Below are 13,271 nucleotides of genomic sequence, written 5' to 3'. Positions count from 1 at the left end.
AAGAACAAGAAGTGGAAGAAGGAGAAAAGTGCACTAGATACTTTTTTAAAAAAATCTTATCAGGGGAAAGAGGGATCACAAAACTAACAAGAGATGGGAGGGAGGAAAACACAACAGAAGGGATTTTAAAAGAAGTAGAGTGTTTTTATGAAAATTTGTATGATAAGAAGTTAGTGCACGAAGAAACGATGGGAGAAGTCTTAAACTTTTTAAATAAGAAAATAAACAGTTATGATGATCTGGAAAAAAATTTTAACGAGGGAGAAATTTTAAAGTGTCTGAAAGGTTTTAAAAAAGGCAAGTGCCCGGGAGAGGATGGACTCCCCGTGGAATTTTATTCGACCTTTTGGGACATTTTAGCAACAGACATTTTAACTGTTTTTAATGAATTTGAAAAGTTCGACCGACTCCCAGACAGTTTTAGATTAGGGATAGTTTCTTTACTCCACAAAAAAGGGGACAAGACCGACTTAAGGAACTGGCGACCCATCACTCTTTTAAACCTGGACTGCAAACTTTTTAGCAAACTTTTATCGAGACGGATGTCTACAGTTTTAGAGGACGTGATCCACCCGGATCAAGCCTGCGCGGTTCCAGGAAGGAGGATCACTGACAGCCTGGTTTTGGTCAGAGACGCCATCTGTTTTGCGAGAGACAGAAACATTCGACTAGTAGTCCTAAATTTAGACTTTGAAAAAGCTTTTGATCGAGTCTCGCACCAGTACCTGTTTCAGGTACTGCGAAAAATGGGCTTCCCTGGGAGGTTCCTAAAGTGGGTGGGACTACTCTACAAAGAAATAAGTAGTAAAGTCATTGTAAATGGGCATCTCACAAAGGCGATCAGAATTCGTTCTGGCGTCCGCCAAGGGTGTCCGTTATCTCCGCTCTTGTTTGTAACATGCATTGAACCATTAGCGCAGATCTTGAGAAAGGACGAATGGATCAAAGGACTGGACTTGCCAGGTGGACTGACGGCGACCTGCACCTTGTATATGGACGACGTCACGCTTTTATGCTCCGACTTTTTATCGGTCCAAAGAGCACTCGACGTGACTGACTGGTTTGGAAGGGCCTCGGGCGCTAAGCTCAATAGGAGCAAGTCCGAGGCCCAGCTCTTTGGACCTTGGGGTAGCACGCGACCGGACCTGGAGTTGGATTTTAAAGAAAAAGATATAAAGATTTTAGGAATTAAATTTGACGAAGAGGGTGGTGGACGGGGTAACTGGACTGACGTGTTAGGGAAAGTAAGGCAGCGTTTGGGGTTTTGGAGACTAAGACAGTTGACCATGGAGGGCAAGATTTTAATCATCAAAGCCGTGATTTTACCCTTGCTTTTACTCCTGTGTTCTGTTTTTAGCCCTCCTCGCTGTTTTCTTTTAGGTCTGGACAGAGCGGTTTTTTATTTCCTGTGGGGGTCCAAGTGGGAGAGATTGAAGAGGGAGGTGGTGAAGAAGAGGCCAGAAAACGGAGGGAAAGGACTCCCAGACCCCCACTTGTTTTTAGGAAGCAAGTTCGCTGCTTTACACATAAAGTACGCGACGACCCCATCCAGAGAACACAAAACAGTGGCCATGGCGAAGTTCTGGATGGGGTCATACTTGCACCATCTGAACATTTTAAAACCAGACCTAAGAAACCCCGTGTCTTTTACCCTGCCCCATGAATATAATTTTATTAGAAAGTTTTTAAGAAAGTTTTATGTAGAAAAAGAAGAACTGAATGTTTTAACCGATGCAAAACTTCTCGTCTCTCTTGTACAGGACCGGGAGACGGTGAGCCCCGTTCCAGGCCTCACATTAGGTGAGGCCAAACGAGTGTGGAGGAACGCAGCCCACCCCGTTCTTCAGAACAAGCACAAGGACCTGTCGTGGATGGCTGCTCATGAGATCCTCCCGGTCAGAGCCGTGATGCACTCCCGGGGCATGGCAAAAAATCCCATCTGTCCACGACCCGGGTGTGGCGAGCCCGAGACCGTGCGACATGTGCTCTGGGAGTGCAGCGTGGCGAGGGACCTGTGGGCCTTAACCGGCCCCCTACAATTCCCGTGCCTGCCAGCAGGAGAGGCCCAGCCTTTGGTTTACCGGGTAGCGGTAAACGGGGTGGGCCAGGGCATCGACAAACTATCAGCTGCTGAATTCAACAAGCTCTGGCTCACCCTCAACGGAGTGAAGGCCGCCTTGTGGACCTCCCGTAACCTGCTGGTGGGGAAGCGCGTGACGGTGTCCTTGCAGGCACTTGCAGCTATGGTGACATCATCGCTGAAGGGGACACCGCACGTCGACATTCGGAGGAGGGGACTGGGGCCACACGCAGGAGGGTCCAGACCACCACGGTCTCTGGCTTCCACAGGTGCCCCCACCGAAAATAACGAGGAGCGTGGACATAGGGCGGGGATCTCCTCTGAACCCTGAAACGACAGTGGGACAGTTCTGAGGAACGGGTTGTTGACCTTTTGATAGGGCTCACCCCAGTCCTGTACAAGACAGCATTTTATCTGCTCTTATCTGTTTTTATGGCAGGGTATTTATGTACTTTTTATTTAGTTTTCATGATTCTATTTTCTCACACATACTTGGACTTTTGACTTCACACGTGGGGTCCTTTTTAATGCACAGATTTCTTTTAAACAAAAAGACCTTTTACACACAAGATTTTAAAATATACATTATACTATGTAAATGTTATTTTATGAAAAGATGTGTGATGTATGTTGTGGAAATTTGAAATTGTGACAATAAAATTTTTTTCGAAAGAAAAAATCTGTTCTTATCAGTTTAATATCTGATACGTCCTCTATACGAGGACTACATATTAAATTGATTTTTTGAGCAGGGAGACGGAAGAGGGGCTTGCTCCGTCCGCTCCACGCATCGACCCGGTATTGCAGTACTTCTGGGAACGGTGCACCTCCTTAAACTGGTTAAAAGTCAGAAAGAAATAAGTTAGGACATGGGTACGGCTTTATGATGTTGCCTTCTCGAGGCTGTTCTCTTTTTAATCTGTTTCATGGTTTTCCCTCCATTTTTCTTCTTTTTTTTTTTTTTTTTTTTTTTTAAACACAAATCTATGATCTCATGTTTTTCTCGTCTGTGTTGACCTCTAATTGGCGTGTTAATTTATGCACAGATTATCCCACCCTGACCTTTGTTCAGTCTGCACCCTCCGCAAGAGTCTTAGACCTCCAGCAGAGGAGCGGAAGGCCTGCCGTTAGCCGTCATATCTCGGGTTTCTCTTCAGTCACGTACAAATCTTTCGCCTTTTACTAAAGATTTCCGTGGAGGGGAACGTTGACGAGTTTTGTGTATTTTTGAAGGCTCTGTTGCTGCAGAGCTACACATTTTCTTCCTGTATAATGACAGAGCGACAGCCGTCTTTGGAGCACGCCTTGCCACAAGTTCCTGTAGCAGCAGCTCTTAGCTTCTGTTTGCAGTTCTTGGTGGGAGGAGCCTCCGGTGTGGTGGTGGTGTCTGAGTGGGAGGGGTCAAGGTCTGACGACCAGGTTTAAATACCCTCCAGTAGTTGCTGGTTTGCGGCAGGGTGCTCCGGGCCGGCCGGGCCTTTCCGGTTATCGCTTCTCGGCCTTTTGGCTAAGATCAAGCGTAGTATCTGTTCTTATCAGTTTAATATCTGATACGTCCTCTATACGAGGACTACATATTAAATTGATTTTTTGAGCAGGGAGACGGAAGAGGGGCTTGCTCCGTCCGCTCCACGCATCGACCCGGTATTGCAGTACTTCTGGGAACGGTGCACCTCCTTAAACTGGTTAAAAGTCAGAAAGAAATAAGTTAGGACATGGGTACGGCTTTATGATGTTGCCTTCTCGAGGCTGTTCTCTTTTTAATCTGTTTCATGGTTTTCCCTCCATTTTTCTTCTTTTTTTTTTTTTTTTTTTTTTTTAAATACAAATCTATGATCTCATGTTTTTCTCGTCTGTGTTGACCTCTAATTGGCGTGTTAATTTATGCACAGATTATCCCACCCTGACCTTTGTTCAGTCTGCACCCTCCGCAAGAGTCTTAGACCTCCAGCAGAGGAGCGGAAGGCCTGCCGTTAGCCGTCATATCTCGGGTTTCTCTTCAGTCACGTACAAATCTTTCGCCTTTTACTAAAGATTTCCGTGGAGGGGAACGTTGACGAGTTTTGTGTATTTTTGAAGGCTCTGTTGCTGCAGAGCTACACATTTTCTTCCTGTATAATGACAGAGCGACAGCCGTCTTTGGAGCACGCCTTGCCACAAGTTCCTGTAGCAGCAGCTCTTAGCTTCTGTTTGCAGTTCTTGGTGGGAGGAGCCTCCGGTGTGGTGGTGGTGTCTGAGTGGGAGGGGTCAAGGTCTGACGACCAGGTTTAAATACCCTCCAGTAGTTGCTGGTTTGCGGCAGGGTGCTCCGGGCCGGCCGGGCCTTTCCGGTTATCGCTTCTCGGCCTTTTGGCTAAGATCAAGCGTAGTATCTGTTCTTATCAGTTTAATATCTGATACGTCCTCTATACGAGGACTACATATTAAATTGATTTTTTGAGCAGGGAGACGGAAGAGGGGCTTGCTCCGTCCGCTCCACGCATCGACCCGGTATTGCAGTACTTCTGGGAACGGTGCACCTCCTTAAACTGGTTAAAAGTCAGAAAGAAATAAGTTAGGACATGGGTACGGCTTTATGATGTTGCCTTCTCGAGGCTGTTGTCTTTTTAATCTGTTTCATGGTTTTCCCTCCATTTTTCTTCTTTTTTTTTTTTTTTTTTTTTTTTAAATACAAATCTATGATCTCATGTTTTTCTCGTCTGTGTTGACCTCTAATTGGCGTGTTAATTTATGCACAGATTATCCCACCCTGACCTTTGTTCAGTCTGCACCCTCCGCAAGAGTCTTAGACCTCCAGCAGAGGAGCGGAAGGCCTGCCGTTAGCCGTCATATCTCGGGTTTCTCTTCAGTCACGTACAAATCTTTCGCCTTTTACTAAAGATTTCCGTGGAGGGGAACGTTGACGAGTTTTGTGTATTTTTGAAGGCTCTGTTGCTGCAGAGCTACACATTTTCTTCCTGTATAATGACAGAGCGACAGCCGTCTTTGGAGCACGCCTTGCCACAAGTTCCTGTAGCAGCAGCTCTTAGCTTCTGTTTGCAGTTCTTGGTGGGAGGAGCCTCCGGTGTGGTGGTGGTGTCTGAGTGGGAGGGGTCAAGGTCTGACGACCAGGTTTAAATACCCTCCAGTAGTTGCTGGTTTGCGGCAGGGTGCTCCGGGCCGGCCGGGCCTTTCCGGTTATCGCTTCTCGGCCTTTTGGCTAAGATCAAGCGTAGTATCTGTTCTTATCAGTTTAATATCTGATACGTCCTCTATACGAGGACTACATATTAAATTGATTTTTTGAGCAGGGAGACGGAAGAGGGGCTTGCTCCGTCCGCTCCACGCATCGACCCGGTATTGCAGTACTTCTGGGAACGGTGCACCTCCTTAAACTGGTTAAAAGTCAGAAAGAAATAAGTTAGGACATGGGTACGGCTTTATGATGTTGCCTTCTCGAGGCTGTTGTCTTTTTAATCTGTTTCATGGTTTTCCCTCCATTTTTCTTCTTTTTTTTTTTTTTTTTTTTTTTTAAATACAAATCTATGATCTCATGTTTTTCTCGTCTGTGTTGACCTCTAATTGGCGTGTTAATTTATGCACAGATTATCCCACCCTGACCTTTGTTCAGTCTGCACCCTCCGCAAGAGTCTTAGACCTCCAGCAGAGGAGCGGAAGGCCTGCCGTTAGCCGTCATATCTCGGGTTTCTCTTCAGTCACGTACAAATCTTTCGCCTTTTACTAAAGATTTCCGTGGAGGGGAACGTTGACGAGTTTTGTGTATTTTTGAAGGCTCTGTTGCTGCAGAGCTACACATTTTCTTCCTGTATAATGACAGAGCGACAGCCGTCTTTGGAGCACGCCTTGCCACAAGTTCCTGTAGCAGCAGCTCTTAGCTTCTGTTTGCAGTTCTTGGTGGGAGGAGCCTCCGGTGTGGTGGTGGTGTCTGAGTGGGAGGGGTCAAGGTCTGACGACCAGGTTTAAATACCCTCCAGTAGTTGCTGGTTTGCGGCAGGGTGCTCCGGGCCGGCCGGGCCTTTCCGGTTATCGCTTCTCGGCCTTTTGGCTAAGATCAAGCGTAGTATCTGTTCTTATCAGTTTAATATCTGATACGTCCTCTATACGAGGACTACATATTAAATTGATTTTTTGAGCAGGGAGACGGAAGAGGGGCTTGCTCCGTCCGCTCCACGCATCGACCCGGTATTGCAGTACTTCTGGGAACGGTGCACCTCCTTAAACTGGTTAAAAGTCAGAAAGAAATAAGTTAGGACATGGGTACGGCTTTATGATGTTGCCTTCTCGAGGCTGTTGTCTTTTTAATCTGTTTCATGGTTTTCCCTCCATTTTTCTTCTTTTTTTTTTTTTTTTTTTTTTTTAAATACAAATCTATGATCTCATGTTTTTCTCGTCTGTGTTGACCTCTAATTGGCGTGTTAATTTATGCACAGATTATCCCACCCTGACCTTTGTTCAGTCTGCACCCTCCGCAAGAGTCTTAGACCTCCAGCAGAGGAGCGGAAGGCCTGCCGTTAGCCGTCATATCTCGGGTTTCTCTTCAGTCACGTACAAATCTTTCGCCTTTTACTAAAGATTTCCGTGGAGGGGAACGTTGACGAGTTTTGTGTATTTTTGAAGGCTCTGTTGCTGCAGAGCTACACATTTTCTTCCTGTATAATGACAGAGCGACAGCCGTCTTTGGAGCACGCCTTGCCACAAGTTCCTGTAGCAGCAGCTCTTAGCTTCTGTTTGCAGTTCTTGGTGGGAGGAGCCTCCGGTGTGGTGGTGGTGTCTGAGTGGGAGGGGTCAAGGTCTGACGACCAGGTTTAAATACCCTCCAGTAGTTGCTGGTTTGCGGCAGGGTGCTCCGGGCCGGCCGGGCCTTTCCGGTTATCGCTTCTCGGCCTTTTGGCTAAGATCAAGTGTAGTATCTGTTCTTATCAGTTTAATATCTGATACGTCCTCTATACGAGGACTACATATTAAATTGATTTTTTGAGCAGGGAGACGGAAGAGGGGCTTGCTCCGTCCGCTCCACGCATCGACCCGGTATTGCAGTACTTCTGGGAACGGTGCACCTCCTTAAACTGGTTAAAAGTCAGAAAGAAATAAGTTAGGACATGGGTACGGCTTTATGATGTTGCCTTCTCGAGGCTGTTCTCTTTTTAATCTGTTTCATGGTTTTCCCTCCATTTTTCTTCTTTTTTTTTTTTTTTTTTTTTTTTAAACACAAATCTATGATCTCATGTTTTTCTCGTCTGTGTTGACCTCTAATTGGCGTGTTAATTTATGCACAGATTATCCCACCCTGACCTTTGTTCAGTCTGCACCCTCCGCAAGAGTCTTAGACCTCCAGCAGAGGAGCGGAAGGCCTGCCGTTAGCCGTCATATCTCGGGTTTCTCTTCAGTCACGTACAAATCTTTCGCCTTTTACTAAAGATTTCCGTGGAGGGGAACGTTGACGAGTTTTGTGTATTTTTGAAGGCTCTGTTGCTGCAGAGCTACACATTTTCTTCCTGTATAATGACAGAGCGACAGCCGTCTTTGGAGCACGCCTTGCCACAAGTTCCTGTAGCAGCAGCTCTTAGCTTCTGTTTGCAGTTCTTGGTGGGAGGAGCCTCCGGTGTGGTGGTGGTGTCTGAGTGGGAGGGGTCAAGGTCTGACGACCAGGTTTAAATACCCTCCAGTAGTTGCTGGTTTGCGGCAGGGTGCTCCGGGCCGGCCGGGCCTTTCCGGTTATCGCTTCTCGGCCTTTTGGCTAAGATCAAGCGTAGTATCTGTTCTTATCAGTTTAATATCTGATACGTCCTCTATACGAGGACTACATATTAAATTGATTTTTTGAGCAGGGAGACGGAAGAGGGGCTTGCTCCGTCCGCTCCACGCATCGACCCGGTATTGCAGTACTTCTGGGAACGGTGCACCTCCTTAAACTGGTTAAAAGTCAGAAAGAAATAAGTTAGGACATGGGTACGGCTTTATGATGTTGCCTTCTCGAGGCTGTTGTCTTTTTAATCTGTTTCATGGTTTTCCCTCCATTTTTCTTCTTTTTTTTTTTTTTTTTTTTTTTTAAATACAAATCTATGATCTCATGTTTTTCTCGTCTGTGTTGACCTCTAATTGGCGTGTTAATTTATGCACAGATTATCCCACCCTGACCTTTGTTCAGTCTGCACCCTCCGCAAGAGTCTTAGACCTCCAGCAGAGGAGCGGAAGGCCTGCCGTTAGCCGTCATATCTCGGGTTTCTCTTCAGTCACGTACAAATCTTTCGCCTTTTACTAAAGATTTCCGTGGAGGGGAACGTTGACGAGTTTTGTGTATTTTTGAAGGCTCTGTTGCTGCAGAGCTACACATTTTCTTCCTGTATAATGACAGAGCGACAGCCGTCTTTGGAGCACGCCTTGCCACAAGTTCCTGTAGCAGCAGCTCTTAGCTTCTGTTTGCAGTTCTTGGTGGGAGGAGCCTCCGGTGTGGTGGTGGTGTCTGAGTGGGAGGGGTCAAGGTCTGACGACCAGGTTTAAATACCCTCCAGTAGTTGCTGGTTTGCGGCAGGGTGCTCCGGGCCGGCCGGGCCTTTCCGGTTATCGCTTCTCGGCCTTTTGGCTAAGATCAAGCGTAGTATCTGTTCTTATCAGTTTAATATCTGATACGTCCTCTATACGAGGACTACATATTAAATTGATTTTTTGAGCAGGGAGACGGAAGAGGGGCTTGCTCCGTCCGCTCCACGCATCGACCCGGTATTGCAGTACTTCTGGGAACGGTGCACCTCCTTAAACTGGTTAAAAGTCAGAAAGAAATAAGTTAGGACATGGGTACGGCTTTATGATGTTGCCTTCTCGAGGCTGTTCTCTTTTTAATCTGTTTCATGGTTTTCCCTCCATTTTTCTTCTTTTTTTTTTTTTTTTTTTTTTTTAAACACAAATCTATGATCTCATGTTTTTCTCGTCTGTGTTGACCTCTAATTGGCGTGTTAATTTATGCACAGATTATCCCACCCTGACCTTTGTTCAGTCTGCACCCTCCGCAAGAGTCTTAGACCTCCAGCAGAGGAGCGGAAGGCCTGCCGTTAGCCGTCATATCTCGGGTTTCTCTTCAGTCACGTACAAATCTTTCGCCTTTTACTAAAGATTTCCGTGGAGGGGAACGTTGACGAGTTTTGTGTATTTTTGAAGGCTCTGTTGCTGCAGAGCTACACATTTTCTTCCTGTATAATGACAGAGCGACAGCCGTCTTTGGAGCACGCCTTGCCACAAGTTCCTGTAGCAGCAGCTCTTAGCTTCTGTTTGCAGTTCTTGGTGGGAGGAGCCTCCGGTGTGGTGGTGGTGTCTGAGTGGGAGGGGTCAAGGTCTGACGACCAGGTTTAAATACCCTCCAGTAGTTGCTGGTTTGCGGCAGGGTGCTCCGGGCCGGCCGGGCCTTTCCGGTTATCGCTTCTCGGCCTTTTGGCTAAGATCAAGCGTAGTATCTGTTCTTATCAGTTTAATATCTGATACGTCCTCTATACGAGGACTACATATTAAATTGATTTTTTGAGCAGGGAGACGGAAGAGGGGCTTGCTCCGTCCGCTCCACGCATCGACCCGGTATTGCAGTACTTCTGGGAACGGTGCACCTCCTTAAACTGGTTAAAAGTCAGAAAGAAATAAGTTAGGACATGGGTACGGCTTTATGATGTTGCCTTCTCGAGGCTGTTGTCTTTTTAATCTGTTTCATGGTTTTCCCTCCATTTTTCTTCTTTTTTTTTTTTTTTTTTTTTTTTAAATACAAATCTATGATCTCATGTTTTTCTCGTCTGTGTTGACCTCTAATTGGCGTGTTAATTTATGCACAGATTATCCCACCCTGACCTTTGTTCAGTCTGCACCCTCCGCAAGAGTCTTAGACCTCCAGCAGAGGAGCGGAAGGCCTGCCGTTAGCCGTCATATCTCGGGTTTCTCTTCAGTCACGTACAAATCTTTCGCCTTTTACTAAAGATTTCCGTGGAGGGGAACGTTGACGAGTTTTGTGTATTTTTGAAGGCTCTGTTGCTGCAGAGCTACACATTTTCTTCCTGTATAATGACAGAGCGACAGCCGTCTTTGGAGCACGCCTTGCCACAAGTTCCTGTAGCAGCAGCTCTTAGCTTCTGTTTGCAGTTCTTGGTGGGAGGAGCCTCCGGTGTGGTGGTGGTGTCTGAGTGGGAGGGGTCAAGGTCTGACGACCAGGTTTAAATACCCTCCAGTAGTTGCTGGTTTGCGGCAGGGTGCTCCGGGCCGGCCGGGCCTTTCCGGTTATCGCTTCTCGGCCTTTTGGCTAAGATCAAGCGTAGTATCTGTTCTTATCAGTTTAATATCTGATACGTCCTCTATACGAGGACTACATATTAAATTGATTTTTTGAGCAGGGAGACGGAAGAGGGGCTTGCTCCGTCCGCTCCACGCATCGACCCGGTATTGCAGTACTTCTGGGAACGGTGCACCTCCTTAAACTGGTTAAAAGTCAGAAAGAAATAAGTTAGGACATGGGTACGGCTTTATGATGTTGCCTTCTCGAGGCTGTTGTCTTTTTAATCTGTTTCATGGTTTTCCCTCCATTTTTCTTCTTTTTTTTTTTTTTTTTTTTTTTTAAATACAAATCTATGATCTCATGTTTTTCTCGTCTGTGTTGACCTCTAATTGGCGTGTTAATTTATGCACAGATTATCCCACCCTGACCTTTGTTCAGTCTGCACCCTCCGCAAGAGTCTTAGACCTCCAGCAGAGGAGCGGAAGGCCTGCCGTTAGCCGTCATATCTCGGGTTTCTCTTCAGTCACGTACAAATCTTTCGCCTTTTACTAAAGATTTCCGTGGAGGGGAACGTTGACGAGTTTTGTGTATTTTTGAAGGCTCTGTTGCTGCAGAGCTACACATTTTCTTCCTGTATAATGACAGAGCGACAGCCGTCTTTGGAGCACGCCTTGCCACAAGTTCCTGTAGCAGCAGCTCTTAGCTTCTGTTTGCAGTTCTTGGTGGGAGGAGCCTCCGGTGTGGTGGTGGTGTCTGAGTGGGAGGGGTCAAGGTCTGACGACCAGGTTTAAATACCCTCCAGTAGTTGCTGGTTTGCGGCAGGGTGCTCCGGGCCGGCCGGGCCTTTCCGGTTATCGCTTCTCGGCCTTTTGGCTAAGATCAAGCGTAGTATCTGTTCTTATCAGTTTAATATCTGATACGTCCTCTATACGAGGACTACATATTAAATTGATTTTTTGAGCAGGGAGACGGAAGAGGGGCTTGCTCCGTCCGCTCCACGCATCGACCCGGTATTGCAGTACTTCTGGGAACGGTGCACCTCCTTAAACTGGTTAAAAGTCAGAAAGAAATAAGTTAGGACATGGGTACGGCTTTATGATGTTGCCTTCTCGAGGCTGTTGTCTTTTTAATCTGTTTCATGGTTTTCCCTCCATTTTTCTTCTTTTTTTTTTTTTTTTTTTTTTTTAAATACAAATCTATGATCTCATGTTTTTCTCGTCTGTGTTGACCTCTAATTGGCGTGTTAATTTATGCACAGATTATCCCACCCTGACCTTTGTTCAGTCTGCACCCTCCGCAAGAGTCTTAGACCTCCAGCAGAGGAGCGGAAGGCCTGCCGTTAGCCGTCATATCTCGGGTTTCTCTTCAGTCACGTACAAATCTTTCGCCTTTTACTAAAGATTTCCGTGGAGGGGAACGTTGACGAGTTTTGTGTATTTTTGAAGGCTCTGTTGCTGCAGAGCTACACATTTTCTTCCTGTATAATGACAGAGCGACAGCCGTCTTTGGAGCACGCCTTGCCACAAGTTCCTGTAGCAGCAGCTCTTAGCTTCTGTTTGCAGTTCTTGGTGGGAGGAGCCTCCGGTGTGGTGGTGGTGTCTGAGTGGGAGGGGTCAAGGTCTGACGACCAGGTTTAAATACCCTCCAGTAGTTGCTGGTTTGCGGCAGGGTGCTCCGGGCCGGCCGGGCCTTTCCGGTTATCGCTTCTCGGCCTTTTGGCTAAGATCAAGCGTAGTATCTGTTCTTATCAGTTTAATATCTGATACGTCCTCTATACGAGGACTACATATTAAATTGATTTTTTGAGCAGGGAGACGGAAGAGGGGCTTGCTCCGTCCGCTCCACGCATCGACCCGGTATTGCAGTACTTCTGGGAACGGTGCACCTCCTTAAACTGGTTAAAAGTCAGAAAGAAATAAGTTAGGACATGGGTACGGCTTTATGATGTTGCCTTCTCGAGGCTGTTGTCTTTTTAATCTGTTTCATGGTTTTCCCTCCATTTTTCTTCTTTTTTTTTTTTTTTTTTTTTTTTAAATACAAATCTATGATCTCATGTTTTTCTCGTCTGTGTTGACCTCTAATTGGCGTGTTAATTTATGCACAGATTATCCCACCCTGACCTTTGTTCAGTCTGCACCCTCCGCAAGAGTCTTAGACCTCCAGCAGAGGAGCGGAAGGCCTGCCGTTAGCCGTCATATCTCGGGTTTCTCTTCAGTCACGTACAAATCTTTCGCCTTTTACTAAAGATTTCCGTGGAGGGGAACGTTGACGAGTTTTGTGTATTTTTGAAGGCTCTGTTGCTGCAGAGCTACACATTTTCTTCCTGTATAATGACAGAGCGACAGCCGTCTTTGGAGCACGCCTTGCCACAAGTTCCTGTAGCAGCAGCTCTTAGCTTCTGTTTGCAGTTCTTGGTGGGAGGAGCCTCCGGTGTGGTGGTGGTGTCTGAGTGGGAGGGGTCAAGGTCTGACGACCAGGTTTAAATACCCTCCAGTAGTTGCTGGTTTGCGGCAGGGTGCTCCGGGCCGGCCGGGCCTTTCCGGTTATCGCTTCTCGGCCTTTTGGCTAAGATCAAGTGTAGTATCTGTTCTTATCAGTTTAATATCTGATACGTCCTCTATACGAGGACTACATATTAAATTGATTTTTTGAGCAGGGAGACGGAAGAGGGGCTTGCTCCGTCCGCTCCACGCATCGACCCGGTATTGCAGTACTTCTGGGAACGGTGCACCTCCTTAAACTGGTTAAAAGTCAGAAAGAAATAAGTTAGGACATGGGTACGGCTTTATGATGTTGCCTTCTCGAGGCTGTTCTCTTTTTAATCTGTTTCATGGTTTTCCCTCCATTTTTCTTCTTTTTTTTTTTTTTTTTTTTTTTTAAACACAAATCTATGATCTCATGTTTTTCTCGTCTGTGTTGACCTCTAATTGGCGTGTTAATTTA

The 13,271-nt window shown here is 46.4% G+C and overlaps 24 non-coding genes and 1 pseudogene across 24 annotated transcripts; all 25 read left to right on the top strand.

Moving 5' to 3' along the window:
* The first annotated feature begins 2,734 nt into the window (after window positions 1-2,734).
* LOC136688385 (U2 spliceosomal RNA) lies at window positions 2,735-2,912 on the top strand (annotated as a pseudogene).
* A 306-nt stretch (window positions 2,913-3,218) lies between these two features.
* On the top strand, window positions 3,219-3,332 carry LOC136688745 (U5 spliceosomal RNA). The gene has a single exon (XR_010801433.1). It is a non-coding gene; the product is annotated as a U5 spliceosomal RNA (small nuclear RNA).
* A 235-nt stretch (window positions 3,333-3,567) lies between these two features.
* On the top strand, window positions 3,568-3,758 carry LOC136688354 (U2 spliceosomal RNA). The gene has a single exon (XR_010801057.1). It is a non-coding gene; the product is annotated as a U2 spliceosomal RNA (small nuclear RNA).
* Window positions 3,759-4,064: 306 nt separating this feature from the next.
* Window positions 4,065-4,178, top strand: LOC136688744 (U5 spliceosomal RNA). The gene has a single exon (XR_010801432.1). It is a non-coding gene; the product is annotated as a U5 spliceosomal RNA (small nuclear RNA).
* A 235-nt stretch (window positions 4,179-4,413) lies between these two features.
* LOC136688353 (U2 spliceosomal RNA) lies at window positions 4,414-4,604 on the top strand. Its single transcript, XR_010801056.1, has one exon. It is a non-coding gene; the product is annotated as a U2 spliceosomal RNA (small nuclear RNA).
* Window positions 4,605-4,910: 306 nt separating this feature from the next.
* LOC136688743 (U5 spliceosomal RNA) lies at window positions 4,911-5,024 on the top strand. Its single transcript, XR_010801431.1, has one exon. It is a non-coding gene; the product is annotated as a U5 spliceosomal RNA (small nuclear RNA).
* A 235-nt stretch (window positions 5,025-5,259) lies between these two features.
* Window positions 5,260-5,450, top strand: LOC136688352 (U2 spliceosomal RNA). The gene has a single exon (XR_010801055.1). It is a non-coding gene; the product is annotated as a U2 spliceosomal RNA (small nuclear RNA).
* A 306-nt stretch (window positions 5,451-5,756) lies between these two features.
* LOC136688742 (U5 spliceosomal RNA) lies at window positions 5,757-5,870 on the top strand. The gene has a single exon (XR_010801430.1). It is a non-coding gene; the product is annotated as a U5 spliceosomal RNA (small nuclear RNA).
* Window positions 5,871-6,105: 235 nt separating this feature from the next.
* On the top strand, window positions 6,106-6,296 carry LOC136688351 (U2 spliceosomal RNA). The gene has a single exon (XR_010801054.1). It is a non-coding gene; the product is annotated as a U2 spliceosomal RNA (small nuclear RNA).
* Window positions 6,297-6,602: 306 nt separating this feature from the next.
* Window positions 6,603-6,716, top strand: LOC136688741 (U5 spliceosomal RNA). The gene has a single exon (XR_010801429.1). It is a non-coding gene; the product is annotated as a U5 spliceosomal RNA (small nuclear RNA).
* A 235-nt stretch (window positions 6,717-6,951) lies between these two features.
* Window positions 6,952-7,142, top strand: LOC136688186 (U2 spliceosomal RNA). The gene has a single exon (XR_010800893.1). It is a non-coding gene; the product is annotated as a U2 spliceosomal RNA (small nuclear RNA).
* Window positions 7,143-7,448: 306 nt separating this feature from the next.
* Window positions 7,449-7,562, top strand: LOC136688740 (U5 spliceosomal RNA). Its single transcript, XR_010801428.1, has one exon. It is a non-coding gene; the product is annotated as a U5 spliceosomal RNA (small nuclear RNA).
* Window positions 7,563-7,797: 235 nt separating this feature from the next.
* On the top strand, window positions 7,798-7,988 carry LOC136688350 (U2 spliceosomal RNA). Its single transcript, XR_010801053.1, has one exon. It is a non-coding gene; the product is annotated as a U2 spliceosomal RNA (small nuclear RNA).
* A 306-nt stretch (window positions 7,989-8,294) lies between these two features.
* On the top strand, window positions 8,295-8,408 carry LOC136688739 (U5 spliceosomal RNA). Its single transcript, XR_010801427.1, has one exon. It is a non-coding gene; the product is annotated as a U5 spliceosomal RNA (small nuclear RNA).
* Window positions 8,409-8,643: 235 nt separating this feature from the next.
* Window positions 8,644-8,834, top strand: LOC136688348 (U2 spliceosomal RNA). The gene has a single exon (XR_010801052.1). It is a non-coding gene; the product is annotated as a U2 spliceosomal RNA (small nuclear RNA).
* Window positions 8,835-9,140: 306 nt separating this feature from the next.
* On the top strand, window positions 9,141-9,254 carry LOC136688738 (U5 spliceosomal RNA). Its single transcript, XR_010801426.1, has one exon. It is a non-coding gene; the product is annotated as a U5 spliceosomal RNA (small nuclear RNA).
* Window positions 9,255-9,489: 235 nt separating this feature from the next.
* On the top strand, window positions 9,490-9,680 carry LOC136688347 (U2 spliceosomal RNA). Its single transcript, XR_010801051.1, has one exon. It is a non-coding gene; the product is annotated as a U2 spliceosomal RNA (small nuclear RNA).
* Window positions 9,681-9,986: 306 nt separating this feature from the next.
* On the top strand, window positions 9,987-10,100 carry LOC136688737 (U5 spliceosomal RNA). The gene has a single exon (XR_010801425.1). It is a non-coding gene; the product is annotated as a U5 spliceosomal RNA (small nuclear RNA).
* A 235-nt stretch (window positions 10,101-10,335) lies between these two features.
* LOC136688346 (U2 spliceosomal RNA) lies at window positions 10,336-10,526 on the top strand. Its single transcript, XR_010801050.1, has one exon. It is a non-coding gene; the product is annotated as a U2 spliceosomal RNA (small nuclear RNA).
* Window positions 10,527-10,832: 306 nt separating this feature from the next.
* On the top strand, window positions 10,833-10,946 carry LOC136688736 (U5 spliceosomal RNA). The gene has a single exon (XR_010801424.1). It is a non-coding gene; the product is annotated as a U5 spliceosomal RNA (small nuclear RNA).
* A 235-nt stretch (window positions 10,947-11,181) lies between these two features.
* On the top strand, window positions 11,182-11,372 carry LOC136688345 (U2 spliceosomal RNA). The gene has a single exon (XR_010801049.1). It is a non-coding gene; the product is annotated as a U2 spliceosomal RNA (small nuclear RNA).
* A 306-nt stretch (window positions 11,373-11,678) lies between these two features.
* On the top strand, window positions 11,679-11,792 carry LOC136688735 (U5 spliceosomal RNA). Its single transcript, XR_010801423.1, has one exon. It is a non-coding gene; the product is annotated as a U5 spliceosomal RNA (small nuclear RNA).
* Window positions 11,793-12,027: 235 nt separating this feature from the next.
* LOC136688344 (U2 spliceosomal RNA) lies at window positions 12,028-12,218 on the top strand. The gene has a single exon (XR_010801048.1). It is a non-coding gene; the product is annotated as a U2 spliceosomal RNA (small nuclear RNA).
* A 306-nt stretch (window positions 12,219-12,524) lies between these two features.
* Window positions 12,525-12,638, top strand: LOC136688734 (U5 spliceosomal RNA). Its single transcript, XR_010801422.1, has one exon. It is a non-coding gene; the product is annotated as a U5 spliceosomal RNA (small nuclear RNA).
* Window positions 12,639-12,873: 235 nt separating this feature from the next.
* On the top strand, window positions 12,874-13,064 carry LOC136688185 (U2 spliceosomal RNA). Its single transcript, XR_010800892.1, has one exon. It is a non-coding gene; the product is annotated as a U2 spliceosomal RNA (small nuclear RNA).
* The last annotated feature ends 207 nt before the right edge of the window (window positions 13,065-13,271 follow it).

This window comes from Hoplias malabaricus, chromosome 2 (assembly GCF_029633855.1).
Source record: "Hoplias malabaricus isolate fHopMal1 chromosome 2, fHopMal1.hap1, whole genome shotgun sequence".
Classification (NCBI taxonomy): domain Eukaryota; kingdom Metazoa; phylum Chordata; class Actinopteri; order Characiformes; family Erythrinidae; genus Hoplias; species Hoplias malabaricus.
The sequence above is the reverse complement of the archived record's forward strand: the minus strand, read 5'-3'. Positions and strand labels throughout refer to the sequence as shown.